The following is a 19,978-nucleotide window of genomic DNA, read 5'->3' as shown; positions in this document are numbered from 1 at the left end:
CCCATATAGCCATCCTGCCCCCATATCCCTTGTCCTGGCCCCCCATATAGCCATCCTGGTCCCCATATCGCCATCCTGACCCCCATATGTCCCTAGTCCTGGTACCCACATACATCCATCCTGGCCTCCCCCTATATCCATCCTGGCCACCATATCCCTTGTCCTGCCACTTGCACATAGCCATCCAGGTCCTCATATATCCCTTGTCCTAGCCCCCCCATATAGCCATCCAGGCCCTCATATATCCTTTGTCCTAGCCCCACCGATATATCCATCCTGGCCCCCACATATAGCCATCCAGGCCCTATATCCCTTGTCCTTGCCCCCCGCATATAGCCATCGTGGCCCCATATCCCTTCTCCTGGCCCCCCATATACCCATCCTGGTCCCCACATCCCTTTTCCAGCTCCCAGCATATAGCCATTCTGGCCCCCATATGTCCCTTGTCCTAGCCCCCACATATAGCCATCCTGGTCCCAATATATCTCTTGTCCTGCCCCCCCATATCCCTTGTCCTGCCCCCGCATATAGCCATCCTGGCTTCCATATGTCCATTGTCCTGCCCCCCATATAGCCATCCTGGCCCCCATATGTTCATTGTCCTGCCCTCCCCATATATCCATGTTGGTTCCCATGTCTCTTGTCCTGCCCCGCATATAGACATCCTAACCCCCATATGATTATTGTCCTGGCCCCCATATGTCCATTGTCCTGCCCCCGCATATAGTCATCTTGGCCTCCATATGTCCTTTGTCCTGGCCCCCCATATATCCATCCTGGTCCCTTGTCCTGGCTCCCATCCCATGGCACTATATAAGTGAATAATAATAATAATGTGTCTCAACCTGGTCTCCTACTGTATGTCTCTTGTCCAACCTGGCCCCCATATCTGCATCCTGGACCCATATGTGCATCCTGGACCCCATATGTCCCTTGCCCTGGCCCCCAGATATGCATTCTGGACCCATATATCGCTTGTACAGCCTGGCCCCCATATGTTCTTTGTCCAGCCTGACCCCCCATGTGTCCACCCTGGCCCCCATATGTCCATTGTCCAGCCTGGCCCCCATGTGTCCAGCATGGCCCCCATGTGTCTCTTGTCCATCTTGGCCCCCATATGTCCCTTCTCCTGCCCCCATATAGCTATCCTGGCCCCATATATCCCTTGCCCTACCCCCCATATATCCATCCTGGACCCCATATCCCTTGTCCTGGCCCCCACATATAGCCATCCTGGCCCCCATATTCCTTGTCCTGCCCCCCGTATAGCCATCCTGACCCCCATATGTCCCTTGTCCTGGCACCCTCATACATCCATCCTGGCCCCAATATGTCCCTTGTCCTGGGGCCCCCCATATGTCCCTTGTCCTGGGGCCCGCATATGTCCCTTGTTCTGGGGCCCCCATATATCCATCCTGGACCCCATATCCCTTGTCCTGGCCCCCGCATATAGCCATCCTGGCCCCCCCATATAGCCATCCTGGCCCCCCCGCATATAGCCATTCTTGCCCCCATATGTCCCTTGTCCTGGCCCTCCATATATCCATCCTGGTCCCCCATATCCCTTGTCCAGCCCCCAGCATATAGCCATCCTGGCCCCCATATGTCCCTTGTCTTGGCCCCCACATATAGCCACCCTAACATCTCAAAGAAAAGAATAAGGACATCAGGCAGCACTACTCCAATATTGTTCCACTGTCTACAGTAGAACTACAAAATGTGCCTATGTGTTCCATAACTCACTAAAGTCAGCCTTCTATCTTTTGTGTGTTTCCAATACTACTTGTGCCTAGGTATACTAACGCTATGAGCTCCTTGTTTTTTGGTTAATTTTACTTCTATCTTACTGTTAGAGATTGTCAGTGGCATTTAAATGGTTGTAGGGAACCTAACAGCTGATACATGCTGCCCAATACACAGTTAGCATGTATCAGACACTGGCTGTATGATGATGCACAGTTAATAGTTATGCTATGCCTGTATTGCACAATGAGGACACTGCTTGACTCTACTTACTAAAGTGGGTTTTAAAATACGTGTAATTTATTTTAAGGTGGCATCAAGTATGACCGTAATTTATAGGTAGCATCATTATTTTCAGGATTCACTCTGCCCCTAGTACAGCATATTCAGCAGTATGTAACATTATAAAAGTAATACTTCTTTTAAGGAGGCTGGAGCCTTTGCAAACGTATTCTGGTCAGGAAAGGTTACACCCTTTGCCAACATGCAGTGTATCACCTAGTAAGCACAGATGTGGAGGTGAGACATTATTTTTTATGCGACCCATAATATTTTTTACATTTCTTTTTCCCACATAGTGCAATAATATTGTGCAATTTACTCAGACAAGCAGTAACCTTAGCTGTACAATGAGGAAACCAGCAGAGGTGGACCATTAGTTGAGATGTCAGAGTGGAGTAGAGTGGAGTCACTGTTGCCTACTTACTGAAGTGCAGCCTATTTGCTACATTTACAGGTCAACCTATCAAAGTGGCTTATAGGTGCCAGTTTCATCTGACCGATGATTGGCTGCAAGGCTCACGCAACAAAACAACATCTTAAAGCTTGAAACTGACTATCGACCAATTCGAAAGAGATATAATAAACGGAAAGAAATGTAAGTTCGATAGGGACAGGGCAGATTTCAACGGTGAACATGCCTTCAGATGGAGCCACAAAAGGCAACAGACGCCCTGCGGCCCCTGAACCAGAATTCCAACTGGCCCCACTTCACAATATGAATTATTGTCGAGTGATTTATCATCATCAGATCTAAGCGATGCAGAAGGGGTGGTAGGAGGAGTAGAGGCACAACTACAGCCCAAAGAAAAGAGAACCAGGGGATACAAGACTTGGTCCCCCTCATGCAAAAGAGAAACTCGACACAACAAAAGACGTTAAGGACAAATATAGCTCAATCTCCCAAAATGGATGCAGGTAACTTACAAATCATTAACTTATCTGAGTATCCCTTATCAGATCTGAAAAATCAGTATTAACACAGGGATTACCTTTCTCCCCAATGAAAATCCTCAACAAATTCGAAGTGATCAAGGATTTGTATTTGTTTTGTCGGCAACTAACCTTTAAACTTTTGGACCATCAGCCCTCACTTTTAGACAGTATGCCCCCGGACAAGAGACAGACTTTTCAGGATCTGTTCGAACTCCTAGACGAGAATGAGACACCAAACTCGAGGAAAAGATTTGTGGGGAGAACGCCCTAGCAAGCTACGCCAACCTTTTCTCTGTTTCCAGCGGTGCAAAAATTCTTTGACAGCATATGCAGAGATATATATATCTAAGAATTGATCGGAACAAAAGAAACAACCTCAACAAAAAGGAGAGGCAGACCTTAAGTAAACTGAAAACGAACCAGGAATTCATCATCCGGGAGGCAGATAAAGGAGGTAATATTGTCTTATGGCCGAATACCATGTATGTTAGAGAAGCTAAACGTCAATTACAAAATTCAAAATGCTATCATTTGTTACCCTCTGATCCCACCTCCTTTTTTAAAGACAAATTGGACTCTCTGATGGGCCTGGCCTTTAATAAAAACATCATAAATAAAAAGGAAGCAGACTTCCTCACGATGCATTGTCCAAGAGTACCGACATTCTACTTATTACTAAAAGTGCACAAGTCGTTACAGGAGCCTCCAGGGAGACGGATTGTTTCAGGTATTGGGGGCCTTTTTGAACGCTCCTGCATTTATCTTGATTTTTTTCTTCAACCTTTAGCCCTGGCCTTGAAGTAATTTGTGAGAGACTCAGCCCACCTCATTCAGCATCTAAATAGACTTGTCATCCCAGATAACACGATCCTAGTAACTTTGGATGTAGAATCCTTATATACCAGCATTTCCCATGATTTCGGCATTCGTGCAGTGAGTTATTTTTTGGACCAACATCCCACAGGGGATCGTAGACATGATGCTTTCATTCTGGAGCTGTTATTTTTTGTGCTTGATAAAAATTATTTCACTTTTGATAGAAATTTTTACAGGCAAATCTCTGGCACTGCCATGGGTGCACGGTGTGCGTCCTCTTATGCAAACGTATATCTTGGATGGTGGGAAGAGACCTTGGTTTACCTACATGAACATTTCAGGAACAAAATCTTCAACTGGCTCAGGTATATCGACGATGTACTTTTTCTATGGATGGGGACAGAGCAAGATTGTTTGACATTTATTGATGAGCGTAACAAAAATATCCTTAACATCAGACTAACCTCCAATCTTTCTCATACAGAGATTGATTTCCTGGATCTAAAGTTGATTAAAAATAGTTCCTAGATCTCCACTACCCTTTTCAGAAAATTGACAGCGACAAACAACTTATTACACTATACAAGCTTCCACCCAGCACATCTTCGCAACGGTATCCCAAAAGGCCAGTTTTTGCGCCTAAGAATAAATTGCAGCAACATGGATGACTTCAAACGGAAGTCGAAGGACCTAACCCAACCCTTTATAAAGAGAGGATATCCACGAAAGGTTGTGTCAGATGCATATTTACAGGCAAGAGACAGTGATCGCTAGGAACTGCTACGCATACAGGTGCGTAACCGCATAAAACCTCTCAGTCTTATTACAACCTTTAATAATCAGTGGCAAGATGTTCAAGATATTCTTACAAAAAATTGGAGTATTCTTCTAAGCGAACCTAAGCTGGGTCCACATATTGCAGCCACTTACAGCATAGTCGCTCGTAGAGCTAGGAACCTGAAGGACAACCTCTGCAATAGTCACTACAAACGCCCCTCCAGCAGGCTCGGGGTTGGCAGAAGGATTGTTGGTACTTACCCATGTGGCAGCTGCAATATTTGCCAGTTCACTATTTCACAGGAGGCGATTGATTTACCTATTTTCCCTTATCAGATTCAATCTAAGTCGTATTTCAATTGCAAATCTAGAAATCTGGTTTATGTCATTATTTGCAGTTGCCCGAAAATCTATGTCGGACAGAAAACTCAGGAAATGAGAAAGAGAATTCAACAGCATCTCTCGAATGCCTCCACGGCCAAGAGGGACATCAGTTGCCTTGCATTTTTTGGATTGTCACAATAGTAACAATTCCGGAATACAGGTAATGAATCTGGAAAGCATACAAACCAATATTAGGGGGGGTGACATCACTAACACCCTCCTTCCTTGTGAGTCCAAATGGATCTTTAATCTCCAGAGCTTGGCCCCACATGGACTTAATGGGGTACTATTATTTACGGGTTTTTACAAACAACATTGATCCTCCACTATGAGTAATTTGCCACATTTTAATGTGCTCCGATCCTTCCCTTCTTCTTTCTTTTTTTTTGTTTAGTTGTACATATCTTAGTTGGTAATTGTATTTTTTTATGGGGTTACCCCGATAGGATTTCAGAATTGGCGGTACCACGCTATAACATCCGTTTGGGAGTTTTTTCAATAGGCCATGATTTCAGCATTGGAGATCCCACAGCAACATCATGTAGACAAATGCTAGACTCACAGTCATCAAACACGGCTGGATTTGGCTGTTTGACAAAAATGAGTATGCTACAAGCATTTCTGCTTCCATATCAGATCTCTTTGGACGCTTAACCCCCTCCCTCCTCTCCTTCCCCTTTTTTTTTGGGGCTTTTTAGAATCAAATAGAATACACTTCAGCCTGGGGGGTTCTTCATCATGGATCAGGCTTCTATTGGAATGGGGTAACTAATGAATACAATGCTTGGACATAAATAATGATCGGTCTTGCACAGGCTTGGCGTCCCTTCTTAGTAATCCTCGCCTATGTGCTTATTTACCATATTCCCCTCTTCCCCTGCACGTCACAAGGCCCTGTGACATACACTAGTCTCCCTCACCTCCGGGGCATGCGCAAAGCGCCGCTCACATAGAGCGCGCTGTTTTCCCCCAGCCCGGTCAGTCTATTCACTGCGCCGCAGGGTTTGTACTATTGCGCAGGCACCGGGAAGACAGCGACTCCCTGACGCCTGCGCAATAGAACTCTGCAGCACAGTACACAGACAGACGGGGCCGGAAGGAAACAAAGCACGCTCTATGTGAGCAGCGCTTTGCGCATGCCCGGGAACTGAGAGAGGCCAGTGCACTTCACAGGGCCCTGTGACAGGGGAGGGGGGGGAATATGGTAAATAAATACATAAGCAGGGATTTCGGGGATTACTCAGAAGGTAGGTGGGGATTTCTTGGCGTCCAGGGGACGCCAAGCCTGTGCAAAATCGAGTTGATAAAAACACATTTCTCTGCAATCAAACCTCTACTATGGGCCATACAGGTATGTATAGATTCACTTTTCTATAACCTGTATGCCCATAGTAGAGGTCTGATATCTCCCAGGGGGTGACTGATTCCCTTTAAGTAGTGGAAAACCTCTTTAATTTATTATACTTGATGTTAGATCATTATAGGGTCAGTGTGTTGGAATGAAAATACAACTGTCTGAATGAGGCAGCCAATCAAATCTTTGACTAAGGCCCCCATACATCTTGGATAGCTGTCTGATGTCGCCCAACTCTCCCACATACAGGAGCGCTCCTATGTTCAATGTGAAAAAGCTTCTGCCAGACACCTCTGGTGGCGGTCAGTCAGAGGCACCCATACACATTAGACTCTCTAAGGTACTCATAGATTTTGGCTGGTTTGACCGATTTTATGCTGCGTGTGTATGGGTGCCTTATCTACTATGTAAAGGGTATGTGCACATGATACCTTTGGATGTCTGCGAAGCCAACAAGTTATTGACTCTTCACTATAGTCTGGCGACTTTTGTCCCGAAATGACTTTTTCTGATTCTTTTCTGTCATTTTTCCAACATTTTGGCTGACAGTTTTTTTAAATTTAAATTGTATTCAATATACTGAAGTAAAGATCGCTCACTTTTTAACAGCTTATCGTTTTTGAAAAAATTAAGGGAAAATAGGCTCAAAAGACTGAACATATTTACAGCAGTTGATGTATATGTTCATTCTTTTTAGCATTTATTACGCGTTTTTTTCAAGCAAGTTACAAAGTGGAATCACCTGAAAAAAACGTTGTGTGTACATACCCTTAGTCTGACTTACCAGTAGGGGGCAGAACCTCTTAAAGTGCCTAGGGTAGCCCTGTGGGTACCACTGCAATGATAGTAGAAGCACTAAATACTACATACCCAGAAAACTGCGTATCAGCAATAGGGTTGAGTGAGCGTGCTCATTTAACCCTTTAAACAAGCATGCTCGGGTACTTGCCGAGTAGTTTCGGCGTGCTCGGCTTCTCTGTTTGATCCGCTGTGGCTGCATGTGTCACGGCTGTTAGGCAACTGTGACACATCCATGGATTGCCTGTTTTTTAGGCAATCCATGCATGTGTCATAGCTGTCTAACAGCCGCGATACATGCAGCCGCAGCGGATCAAACAGAGAAGCCGAGCACGCCGAAACTAATCGGCAACTACCCGAGCATGCTCATTTAAAGGGTTAAACGAGCACGCTCGCTCAACACTAATTGGCAACAATGAGGAAATAGAGGTGTAACAAATGTATTAAAAACACATTAAAGGAGTAGTCTACTAGTGGACAATTCCTTGTTAATAGCTCCAGGGTGCCGCATCATATAAAAAAAATTACACTTTCCTTCCTGACCAGTTGCTGTTCCGCTGATCTCAGCGCAATCTCAGGTGTCTCCCACTTGTCACATGGCAATATCGTGTGATCACTTGAGCCAATCAGCAGTTCCTTCTTTGCTGCTCTCACTATTCTGCCAGAGTTGAAAACACTGTTCAGCTCTGATGGTATAGTGAAGGCTTTTTATGTCAGATGATCAAAGGTTGTCACAGCACTGAGATAGGAGTACTGGAGCCATTCTGGGAGGTAGGTATAGAGGTTTTATTTCATGCTATTCCCTGGAGCTATAAGGGCTTGTCCAGTAGTCTAGTGGTGGGAAGCCTCTTTAAGTACAATAAAGATTTTGTTTATTTTTTTATTTGACAAAAATAAGCCAAAAGCTTAGGACTCTTTAAAATAGGCACTCGCAGGTACTATATACAGGAGCTTCTCACTAAATTAGAATATCATCAAAAAGTTAATTTATTTCAGTTCTTCAACACAAAAAGTGAAAGTCATATATTATATAGAGTCATTACAAACAGAGTGATCTATTTCCAATGTCTATTTCTGTTAATGTTGATGATTATGGCTTACAGTCAATGAAAACACAAAAGTTATTATCTCAGTAAATTAGAATAATTTATAACACCAGCTTAAAAAATTATTTTAAAATCCGAAATGTTGGCCTACTGAAATGTATGTTCAGTAAATGCACTCAATACTTGGTCGGGGCTACTTATGCATCAATACTGCATCAATGTAACATGGAGGCGATCAGCCTGTGGCACTGCTGAGGTGTTATGGAAGCCCAGGTTGCTTTGATAGCAGCCTTCAGCTCGTCTGCATTGTTAGGTCTGGTGTCTCTCATCTTCCGCTTGACATCTTCCTCTTGATTCTCTACGGGGTTAAGGTCAGGCGAGTTTGCTGGCCAATCAAGCACAGTGATACTGTTGTTTTTAAATCAGGTATTGGTACTTTTGGCAGTGTGGACAGGTGCCAAGTCCTGCTGGAGAATGAAATTTCCATCTCCAAAAAGCTTGTCGGCAGAGGGAAGAATGAAGTGCTCTAAAATGTCCTGGTAGACGGCTGCGCTGACTTTGGTCTTGATAAAACACAGTGGACCTACACCAGCAGATGACACGGTTCCCAAACCATCACTGATTGTGAAAACTTTACACAAGACCTCAAGCAGCTTGGATTGTGGCCTCTCCACTCTTCCTCCAGACTCTGGGACCTTGATTTCCAAATGAAATGTAAAATTTACTTCCATCTGAAAACAAACTGGGACCACTGAGCATCAGTCCAGATCTTTTTCTCCTTGGCCCAGGTAAGACGCTTCTGGAGTTGTCTATTGGTCATGAATGGCTTGACACAAGGAATGCGACACTTGTAGCCCATGTCCTGGATACGTCTGTGTGTGGTGGCTCTTGAAGCAATGACTCCAGGAGCAGTCCACTTCCCGTGAATCTCCCCCAAATTTTTCAATGGCCTTTTCTTAATCCTTTCAAGGCTGCGGTTATCCCGGTTGCTTGTGCACCTTTTTCTATAACTTTTTCCTTCCACTCAACTTTCCATTCATGTGCTTGGATACAGCCAGCATCTTTAGCAATGACCTTTTGTGGCTTACCCTCCTTGTGGAATGTGTCCATGACTGCCTTCTGGACATCTGTCAAGTCAGCAGTCTTCCCCATGATTGTGGAGCCTACTGAAACAGACTAATGGACCTTTTTAAATACGTAGGAAGCCTTTGCAAGTGTTTTTTGTTAATTATTGTAATTTAATGAGATAATGACTTTTGTGTTTTCATTGGCTGTAAGCCATAATCATCAACATTAACAGAAATAAACACTTGAAATAGATCACTGTTTGTAATGACTCTATATAATATATGAGTTTCGCTTTTTGTATTGAAGAACTGAAATAAATTAACTTTTTGATGATATTCTAATTTAGTGAGAAGCACCTGTATCAGAAACCAGAAAAAAAGAAACCATAATCAGCTTCTCCTTTTTGCTCTTCCTCTGAGGCATCTAAAAGATCCCATAAAATATAGAACTAGTACATACACAGTACAGACCAAAATTTTGGACACACCTCATTTAAAGATTTTTCTGTATTTTCATGACTTTGAAATTTGTACATTCACACTGAAGGCATCAAAACTATGAATTAACACATGTGGAATTATATACTTAACAAAAAAGTGTGAAACAACTGAAAATATGTCTTATATTCTAGGTTCTTCAAAGTAGCCACCTTTTGCTTTGATGACTGCTTTGCACACTCTTGGCATTCTCTTGATGAGCTTCAAGAGGTAGTCACCGGAAATGGTCTTCCAACAATCTTGAAGGAGTTCCCTTAGATGCTTAGCACTTGTTGGCCCTTCACTCTGTGGTCCAGCTCACCCCAAACCATCTCGATTGGGTTCAGGTCTGGTGACTGTGGAGGCCAGGTCATCTGGCATAGCAACCCATCACTCTCTGTCTTGGTCAAATAGCCCTTACACAGCCTGGAGGTGTGTTTGGGGTCATTGTCCTGCTGAAAAATAAATGATAGTCCAACTAAACGCAAACCGGATGGAATAGCATGCCGCTGCAAGATGCTGTGGTAGCCATGCTGGTTCAGTATGCCTTCAATTTTGAATAAATCCCCAACAGTGTCACCAGCAAAGCACCCCCACACCATCACACCTCCTCCTCCATGCTTCACGGTGGGAACCAGGCATGTAGAGTCCATCCGTTCACCTTTTCTGCGTCGCACAAAGACACGGTGGTTGGAACCAAAGATCTCAAATTTGGACTCATCAGACCAAAGCACTGATTTCCACTGATCTAATGTCCATTCCTTGTGTTCTTTAGCCCAAATAAGTCTCTTCTGCTTGTTGCCTGTCCTTAGCAGTGGTTTCCTAGCAGCTATTTTACCACGAAGGCCTGCTGCACAAAGTCTCCTCTTAACAGTTGTTGAAGAGATGTGTCTGCTGCTAGAACTCTGTGTGGCATTGACCTGGTCTCTAATCTGAGCTGCTGTTAACCTGCGATTTCTGAGGCTAGTGACTCGGATAAACTTATCCTCCGAAGCAGAGGTTATTCTTGGTCTTCCTTTCCTGGGGCGGTCCTCATGTGAGCCAGTTTCTTTGTAGCGCTTGATGGTTTTTGCAACTGCACTAGGGGATACTTTCAAAGTTTTCCCAATTTTTCGCACTGACTGACCTTCATTTCTTAAAGTAATGATGGCCACTCGTTTTTCTTTACTTAGCTGCTTTTTTCTTGCCATAATACAAATTCTAACAGTCTATTCAGTAGGACTATCAGCTGTGTATCCACCAGACTTCTGCACAACACAACTGATGGTTCCAACCCCATTTATAAGGCAAGAAATCCAACTTATTAAACCTGACAGGGCACACCAGTGAAGTGAAAACCATTTCCGGTGACTACCTCTTGAAGCTCATCAAGAGAATGTCAAGAGTGTGCAAAGCAGTCATCAAAGCAAAAGGTGGCTACTTTGAAGAACCTAGAATATAAGACATATTTTCAGTTGTTTCACACTTTTTTGTTAAGTATATAATTCCACATGTGTTAATTCATAGTTTTGATGCCTTCAGTGTGAATGTACAATTTTCATAGTTAGGAAAATACAGAAAAATCTTTAAATGAGGTGTGTCCAAACTTTTGGTCTGTACTGTATATATATATATATATATATATATATATATATATATATACACATATATATCTAATATATAAAGCTGAATGTTTGTGTGTGTATGGATGTATGCATGTATGTCCGGGATTGACATCTGCACCATCGCAGCTACAGCCACAAAATTTTGCACAGTCAAACGTCTGGACCCCGAGAGCGTCATAGGCTATGTTGTGAGGCAAAATATTAACCCTGCGCGTTCCAATTCACCAAACAATTTTGCCCCTATCTACATAATGGGGAAAAAGTGAAAGGAAAAGTGTTGGAGGCAAATTGACAGCTGCCACTGTGAACAAGGGAGAATTAAAGAATGAGAGCAATGGCGCCAAAGAGTATATACCGTACAGTTGCTAAGGTGGGGCCCCGACATGGGATACTCATACTCACCACACATGGGGATATGAACACACACACAAAATGCGCCACACACTACCACGTGCTTGAACACATATACCACCCTCAGCACACACAAAACTCATCTCACAAAGATTTATCAGGCTGCCAATAGCAACCAATCACAGCTCAGCTTCTATTTTGCTACAGTTAATTAATCTGAGCTATGATTGGTTAATATAGGCAACAAAGGAGATTCTCAGTATAACAAAGCTTGTGTAAGGTAATAAGATGTCAGTTAGGGTGTGTTGGTGGAAAGGCTGATGTCAGTCACATTACTTCTATGTGAAAGGATATAGAAACTGCCAGTTACAGACTATTTTTACCACAATAATGCCTCATAAGAAAAGGAATTTCATGGCACGAATGTCAGCTGATACGAAAAGAAAAGCTGCATTACGGGCCAATGAAAAATGTGAAGACCGAGAAACAAGGCTGCTTCCTCAAGAGCCAATGAACTTTCTGAGCAGAGGGAAGCGAGGCTTGCAGACAAGAGAACAAGAGCTGCTTCCTCAAGGGCCAATGAACTTTCTGAGGAGAGGGAAGCGAGGCTTGCAGACATGAAAACAAGAGCTGCTTCCTCAAGAGCCAATGAACTTTCTGAGGACAGGGAAGCGAGGCTTGCAGACATGAAAACAAGAGCTGCTTCCTCAAGGGCCAATGAACTTTCTGAGGAGAGGGAAGCGAGGTTTGCAGACAAGAGAACAAGAACTGCTTCCTCAAGAGCAAATGAACTTTCTATCTATTTGTTTTGTGGTTTTTGTGTGGAGAATAAATTTTTATTAACACATTCTATTTTGCTAACAGCAGTTATTAACCCAAGCGAAGCCTGGTAGTACAGCTAGTATATATATAAAGCAGTAGAGGGCTGGGAATCAATGCACATGGAGTATCCCACATAAACATGTACAGTAATTGAAAAGTCAAATAGAGCTTGTAAAGCAGCAAGATTCTCTTCTACCCTAGGGTGTTTTAATTCAGCACTAATAAAGGTGCAAGACAGCACAAGAAAGGTCACTATTCCAGTCAAGGTCTGAGAAAAGCTCAGTGACACAAGACTATTCCATTGTATCAGAAGAAAACATAGAAATTATATTTTTATACTGGGAAATCCTAGGAACAACCCATTACTAATATATGAAAAGTCATCTGGTCACTGAAGTATAAAATATCTGAAAATGTAAAATGAAGCATTTTAAGCTAATTATTTTTGCCTTTGGTGGTCCGTTCTATTTGCTAGGGCATTTATACCAACATTACCACGGTCTGTCCACAGAACCAAAACTGCAACGGAGAATCTATAAGTGATGAAGTCATTGATAAAGACTACGAAGTACCATGTACTTCCCTTTACCTGTGCCAGCATTGTCATCTATATGGCTAAGGGTTTTATTGAACACTAAAACACTAATTTAACACGGAATACAGTAGAACAAGCCCTTCCTACCAAATCAAGTCTTACATTAAAGTGATGCTCATGTATTTACATCCCACCCTACGCTAATGCTGCAACCATTACAGAATAGAGACTAGGACAGTTCTTACCTTCGCAGCAGCAGTATTAAGAGAAAGCAATGATATTCAGAACAAGACAACTTTTTTTCTTACTGTGGAAACAAATACGTCATTGCCTTTCCTTCCTGCTCAGTCAGTACGACCCTGGGAGCCCTCATAAACTCTTCTGGTAATGAAGTCTCAGCAAGAACTGAGAAGTCTTAACACATGGAAAGGGTCTTCCTGTCAGCATACGCTGCAAGGAGGGCATTATTAGTCAATGTAAATCTTTCCTTTAAAGCTGATTCTTCCTTATAGCCCCTCTTCTGGTTCTGAAAGCACTAAGTCTGAAAACCAAACCACAGCCTTGCTGAGCAGTAGCTGTTTCATGGTTACAGGGCTAGCTTGCGACATTTGTCTTGCAGAAACTGCAGATTGTAGAGTAGTTCCAAGTAACTACGATTTACCAGTGGCATCCATGGAAGAGAGAGGATATAGACTCCAGAACATCCCTAAAACACAGGACAGAGTAGTACCCCTAGTATAAAAACCTCAGATCAACCTTGTATTTAGTGTTTATGCTCTTATAGAAGAGAAATGAGGATCACGTTGGCCAATGTTAAATCTTTGAAATGACAGGAAGACTACCCACATTCCTACACAACTATAAATAATATATAAATAAAGTTTATGAATAACCAAACCTTTAAAATGTTTTTTTCACATTTCATTGTCCTAAGCATCGGTTGAGGTCCAAGTCCTGAGGCGTCCTATTGATCGCTCGAACTCCCCTTAAACATAAAGTAAAGCAGATAAAAATCTAAACAGCTTTGTCGAAAGCGCGACGTCCATCATTGCCTGCACATAATACGGGTCTCAAAAATTGGCGACACAAGCCAATTTTGTTTTTACAAAATTGAGAATTTTTTTGAACCAATAAGATACGGTATCTGTCATTTTGTATAGCCATAAAAATACTGACGTGCCTCATACTGCAAGGAAATACTGGTGCGGTAGAGGGGAGGATCGCAACAGACTAACCAGGTCTCTCTGTAGTCCCCAGAAGAATTCTCAAACTATGATTTCTCTGAAACATCAGAGTTTTACAGAGGAAAACATACTTGGTTACAATCGTAACCGAACAAAATGAATCAGACCATATATTGGTATAAGTGCAACATGTAGGTAAACGTTCACATCGTGGCCACCCAAAAGACAAAACTTAAGACAAAAACAAAATGAGCAAATACACTGCAGTAAGTAAATAAATAAATTATAAATGTAAATAACATAGGGTACTTAGTTGTCACTGTTTTGATCAAAAAACAGTAAAAGCCATTGCTCTACAACAAGGTGTACCTAAGCGGCCGGTCCTATTTCTAGAATTAAACCTCACCAATAAGCCCAAAAACACTTAACACACAACACAAAACAAACAGCATATAAAAGCACGAGGTGCATGTCTACTGGCACAGTCAGATCTGGGTGAGTAAAACAACCAAGGATGTTGATACCAGTGGCACCTACTCAATTAACTCCTTCACCCCAAAGCCTGTTTTCATCTTCCTGAAAAGGCCAAATTTAACAATTCTGACCATTGTCACTTTATTGGGTAATAACTGTGGAACGCATCAACGTGTCCCAGTGATTCTAAGATTCTTTTTTTCATGACATGTTGTGCTTAATGTTAGTGGTAAATTTAAGCCATTTGTCACATTTATTTGTGAAAATATCGGAGTTTTGGCAAACATTTTAAAAATTTTGCAATTTTCAAACTTTGAATTCTTATACTCTTAAACCAGATAGGTATATCAAACAAAATAAATAACACTTACCACATGTCTACTTTACATTTTTTTAAACAATTTTTGTTGTTAGGAAAATGGAAGGGTTTTTTAAAAGTTTATCAGCCATTTCTAATTTTTCTATCAACATTTACAAAACCATTTTTTTAGGGACCACATCATGCTTGTAGTGACTTTGAGGGGCCTATGTGACAGAAAATATCCAAAAGTGATGCCATTTTAAAAACTGCACTCCTAAAAGTGCTCAAAACCACATTGAAGTTTATTAACCCTTTAGGTCCTTTACAGGAATTAATGCAATGTGGAAAGAAAGAAATGAACATTTTAATTTTTCCAACAAAAATGTTACTTTAGCCCCAAATTTTAATTTTCACAAGGGTAACAGTAGAAAATGGACCGTACAGAATTTTATAATGTTGAGACGTGAAAATTAAAAATAGACAGTTTTCCCACAAAAAATGTTGCTTTAGCAGCAAAGTTTTCATTTTCAAAAAGAGTAACAATGGAAAGTGGACCATACAATTTGTTGTGCAATTTCTCCCGAGTACACTGATATTCCATATATTGTGGAAAACTACTGTTTGGGCGCACGGCAGGGCATGGAAGGGAAGGAGCACCATTTGACTTTTGGAGCTCAAAATTGTCTGGAATAGATAGTAGACTCCATGACGTGTTTGCAGTGGAAACTCCCCCCCCCCATTTTGGAAAATATACCCTTCAGGGAACTTATCTAGATGTGTGGTGAGCACCTTGAACACACAGTTGCTTTACAGAATTTAATAACGTTGAGCTGTGAAAATTAAAAAATACATTTTTCCTGCAAAAATGTTGCTTCAACCCCATACTTTTAATTTTCACAAGGGCAATAAGAGAAAATGGATGCTACAATTTGTTGTGAAAGTTCTCCTGAGTACATTGATACCCCATATGTGGTGGAAAACTCTTGTTTCAGTGCAGGGCTCAGAAGGGAAGGAGCGCCAATCGAATTCTGGAGCGTAATTTTGGCTAGCATAGATTGCGGATGCCATGTCACATTTGAAGAGCCAATGACATGCAAAAACAGAAGAAATTCCCAAAAGTGACCCCATTTTGGAAACTACACCTCTTGAGGAATTCATTTAGGGGTGTAGTGAGCATTTTGTACCCCTCAGGCTATTCACAGAATTGTATAACATTGGGCTGAGTAATTGGAAAATTACCATTTTTTCCATTAGAATGTTGCTATGGCCCCAAGTTTTCAAATTTCAAAAGGTGTAATAGGAGAAAATGAACAGTACAATTTGTTACACAATTTCACCTGAGTATGCGAAAAACCCATATGTGGTCGAAAACTACTTTTGAGGCACAGTGCAAAGATCAGAAGGCTAGAATGTTTGGGGGTGCCATGTCACATTGGTAGAGTCCCTGAGGTGCCAGAACAGCAGAACCACCCCCATAAGTGACCCATTTTACAAACTACACCCCTCAATGAGTTAATCTACGGGTGCAGTGAGCATGTTGACATCACAGGTGACACACAGAATTTTATACCATTGGGCAGTGAAAGAAAACTTACATTTTTACCACTAAAATGTTGTTTTAACCCCAAGTTTTTAATTTTTATAAGGGCTAGTAGGAAAAACTCGAGAAAACAGTTTGTTGTGCAATTTCTCCTCAGTGCGCCAATACCCTACATGTAATCAGGAATTACTTTTCAGGCACAGTGGAAAGCTCAGAAGGGAAGGAGCGACATATAATAGTGCAGATTTTGTTGTTATGTTTTGCAGGTGCCATAACTCACTGGAAGAGGTCCTGAGGTGCCAGAACAACAGAACACCAATTAGTGACCCAATTTGACAAAATACATTGTAGTGCCCACACGTTGTAGTGTCCATACATTGCAGTGCCAATACATTGTGCCCAGCTCATGCTTCGGTAAACACACACCCCGTATATTAAGCGTGCTCTCATTGCTACAGAGATGCCAAACGTGTGAATGCTAAATGTGGTTTGGGAATACTGTGGGGCTTAGAAGGGAGGACTATTTTAATTTGGGAGTGCAGAATTCACTGGATTGCTTTTGGGGGGCAAGGAGTTGTGAGGCCTCTGACAACTCCCGTGGGTTAAATGTATTTATAAATGTACTTTACATGTAATTTAATTTGTAAGGTTGTGATATGATTAATGGCCACTAGATGTCATTGGTCATTTTAGATAGTTATTAGTGTTGAGCGAGCACTAAAATGCTCGGGTGCTCGAAGCTCGGGCCGAGCTCGCCGTGATACTCGGGTGCTCGACCCGAGCAACGAGCCCAATGTTAGTCTATGGGAGACTCGAGCATTTTTGCGGTGGCACCCCCGGGAGTCTTTTAAAAGCCTAACAAGTGCCCAAAATGATAGTGACAGTGCTCAAATGACATGGGGACAGCATGGGGATCGCCCCAGGAAGCATTTCTGACCCCCAGGTCACTGCTGTCAACAACGTGGTCAGAGGTATTAAGCCACTTTTACAGGCTCACAATAAAACGAAAGTGAAACTTTTTTCCTGTGAAATATGTTAAGGAACATCCTTTCCAGGGAAAAGACTTGTGTATAAGTTAAAATAAATGACCAAAAACAAAAATACTCCTCCACACCTTCGGCTATGTTCACAAGTAGCATTTTTTATGCGTTTTTGCACTTTTGTATTGCTTTCAACTATGACAAATGCATTCACCGGGAAATGTCATTTTAACATTTTACAACCTTATCTGGCCATGTGCTGTGTGACACATGCATAAAGTGCTGAAAAGACATGGGAACAGCATGGGGAAGACCCCTGGAAGCATCTCTGACTCCCAGGTCACTGTCTAAAAGTGTGCCCATCATAAGTGATCCTTGCCGCATCAGAAGATGCAGACTTGCAACTATCCCCATGCAAGATCTAGTCCCAGGGCAGTGTTCAATTGTACCTCCCCCATTTCTTGCAATACAAGCACAAGTATGCAGCCTACCACCCACCCACCCCCAGGCTGCAATACCATACTGCTTGCTTGCTTGAACTTGAAATTGGGCCTTTTAGGCATGTGGAGGCGGAATCTGGCCACCACGTCATGGCTGTGTTGGCGGCCTGGAATCCATACTCAGTCCCCAGCCATCCGGCGGCCGGGTGTCCATACTCAGTCCCCAGCCGCCCCGCAGCCGAGTGTCCACATGGTCCCCAGCCGCCTGGGGGCAGTCGGGTGTCCATAAACGGTCCCCAGCCGCCCCCATTTCTCCTTGGAACATCCCCCCACATACTTTTCTTAGCCCGGACTGCTTTAGGCAGCATTGGACGAGCCCACCAGAGAACCAGACTCCTCTGGTGGGCCCTGACTTCTCCATTGGTGGAGTTGAGAGTGCCAAGGTGAGGAGCATGATGATGATGACAGAAGTTAGCATCTGCTATGTTTTCTTTTAATGCAAGTGTAAGTGTGCAGCCTGCCACCCACCCACACCCAGACTGCAATTCATACTGCTAGCTTGCACTTGAAATGGGGCCTTTTAGTTTAGAGGAGGCCGAAGCTGGCCACTACCTCATGGCTGCTTCGGCAGCGAGGTATCCATACTCAGTCCCCAGCCGCCCCTATTTGTCCTGGTGTGCCTTATACATAAGATTAAGCGTGTATACCAAAACATTACCTGTGCCCTCCCCAGTGCATTTAGTGGGAAGGAGAGCCTATTCCGCTGTAGTGTGTGCATGCCAAACCCCTGTTCATGGTACATGCGAAGATGCCTCCCACCTTGCACCTGTCGTTGCAGACTTGCAACTATTCCCATTCAAGTCCTTGTCCCAGGGCAGTGTTCAATTGTACCTCTCCCATTCCTTGCAATGCAAGCGCAAAGATGCAGCCTGCCACCCACCCACCCCCAGGCTGCAATACCATACTGCTTGCTTGCTTGCACTTTAAATTGGGCCTTTTAGGCATGTGGAGGCGGAATCTGGCCACCACGCCATGGCTGTGTCGGCGGCCTGGTATCCATACTCAGTCCCCAGCCGCCTGGTGGCCGGGTGTCCCCGCTTGCTCCCCAGCCTCCAGGGGGTGGCTGGGTGTCCATACTCGGTCCCCAGCCACCCCTATTTGTACCGGTAACATTTCCCACACTTTTCTTAGCCTGGCCTGCTTTAGGGCAGCATTGGCCGAGCCCACCGGACTATCAGACTCCTCCGGTGGGCCCTGGCTTCTCCATCAGGGGAGTTGAGAGTGCCAAGGTGAGGAGCATGATGAGGATGATAGAAGTTAGCATCTGCTTTGTTTTGTTGTAATGCAAGCGCATGTATGTAGTAGCGGCTAGGCCTGAGGAGGTCAGCGTTTTGGCGCATATCCTACCTCCTCCGAGGATTGCTGGATGTTTTCCTGCTACTATCCAAGTTTTATGACTAGTGTTGAGCCACCCCCGTAGTGTTCGAGTTCGGTTCGGTTTGTCGAACACCCGTGTGTTCGCCGAACTGTTCGTCGAACTGTTCATCGAACACCTTCGAACACCGTTAAAACCAATGGCAGGCAAACAAAAACACATAGAAACACATAGAAAACACCTTCAAAGGTGTCCAAAAGCTGACAAACTGCTCAGAAGACACAACTAACACATGGAAAAGTGACAAGTACATATAGTCATGCGAAAAGAAAAGAGGTGGAGGAGTAAAAGGAGGGGGAGACACAGATATAGGCATGTCATGCCCTTCTAAAATCCAAAAAGTGAGAAGCCGACACGTTCAGTCCGCTCCTGCCCGTGCCACCTCCGTGTCGCCGGGTTTGTGCCAGAGCCGCGGTGAACCCTGACGGCCAGCCCCCCTCTCCCAATACTGGTGCCTGTCCGCTGGTGGGTCGAGCGAGCCCCCCTGTGGTGGAGGCAGCTCTAAGCTTTTTAATTTAAATTGTCTCTCTAATTTGAATGAATACACTTTAAATCCATTTACAAGGATCTATTGGAGGGCAAGTCTCATGCCAGCAGCCGCGTAATTCCAGCTCCAGTAGCGTCCACTAAAGCTG

General features: G+C 43.4%; 1 protein-coding gene across 3 annotated transcripts in view; it reads right to left on the bottom strand.

Annotated features, from left to right (window-relative positions):
* SYTL3 (synaptotagmin like 3) overlaps window positions 1–13,384 on the bottom strand; it is a 250,595-nt gene extending 237,211 nt beyond the window's left edge. For all 3 annotated transcript variants that reach the window (XM_073671356.1, XM_073671357.1, XM_073671358.1), the window contains exon 1: window positions 13,235–13,384. The gene's annotated coding sequence lies outside the window, so the exon portion shown is untranslated. The remainder of the gene's footprint in view (window positions 1–13,234) is intronic.
* Window positions 13,385–19,978: the final 6,594 nt, after the last annotated feature.

This window comes from Phyllobates terribilis, unplaced genomic scaffold, assembly GCF_046119375.1.
Source record: "Phyllobates terribilis strain yellow unplaced genomic scaffold, ASM4611937v1 Scaffold_3__8_contigs__length_932513732, whole genome shotgun sequence".
In the NCBI taxonomy this organism is placed as follows: domain Eukaryota; kingdom Metazoa; phylum Chordata; class Amphibia; order Anura; family Dendrobatidae; genus Phyllobates; species Phyllobates terribilis.
The sequence above is the reverse complement of the archived record's forward strand: the minus strand, read 5'-3'. Positions and strand labels throughout refer to the sequence as shown.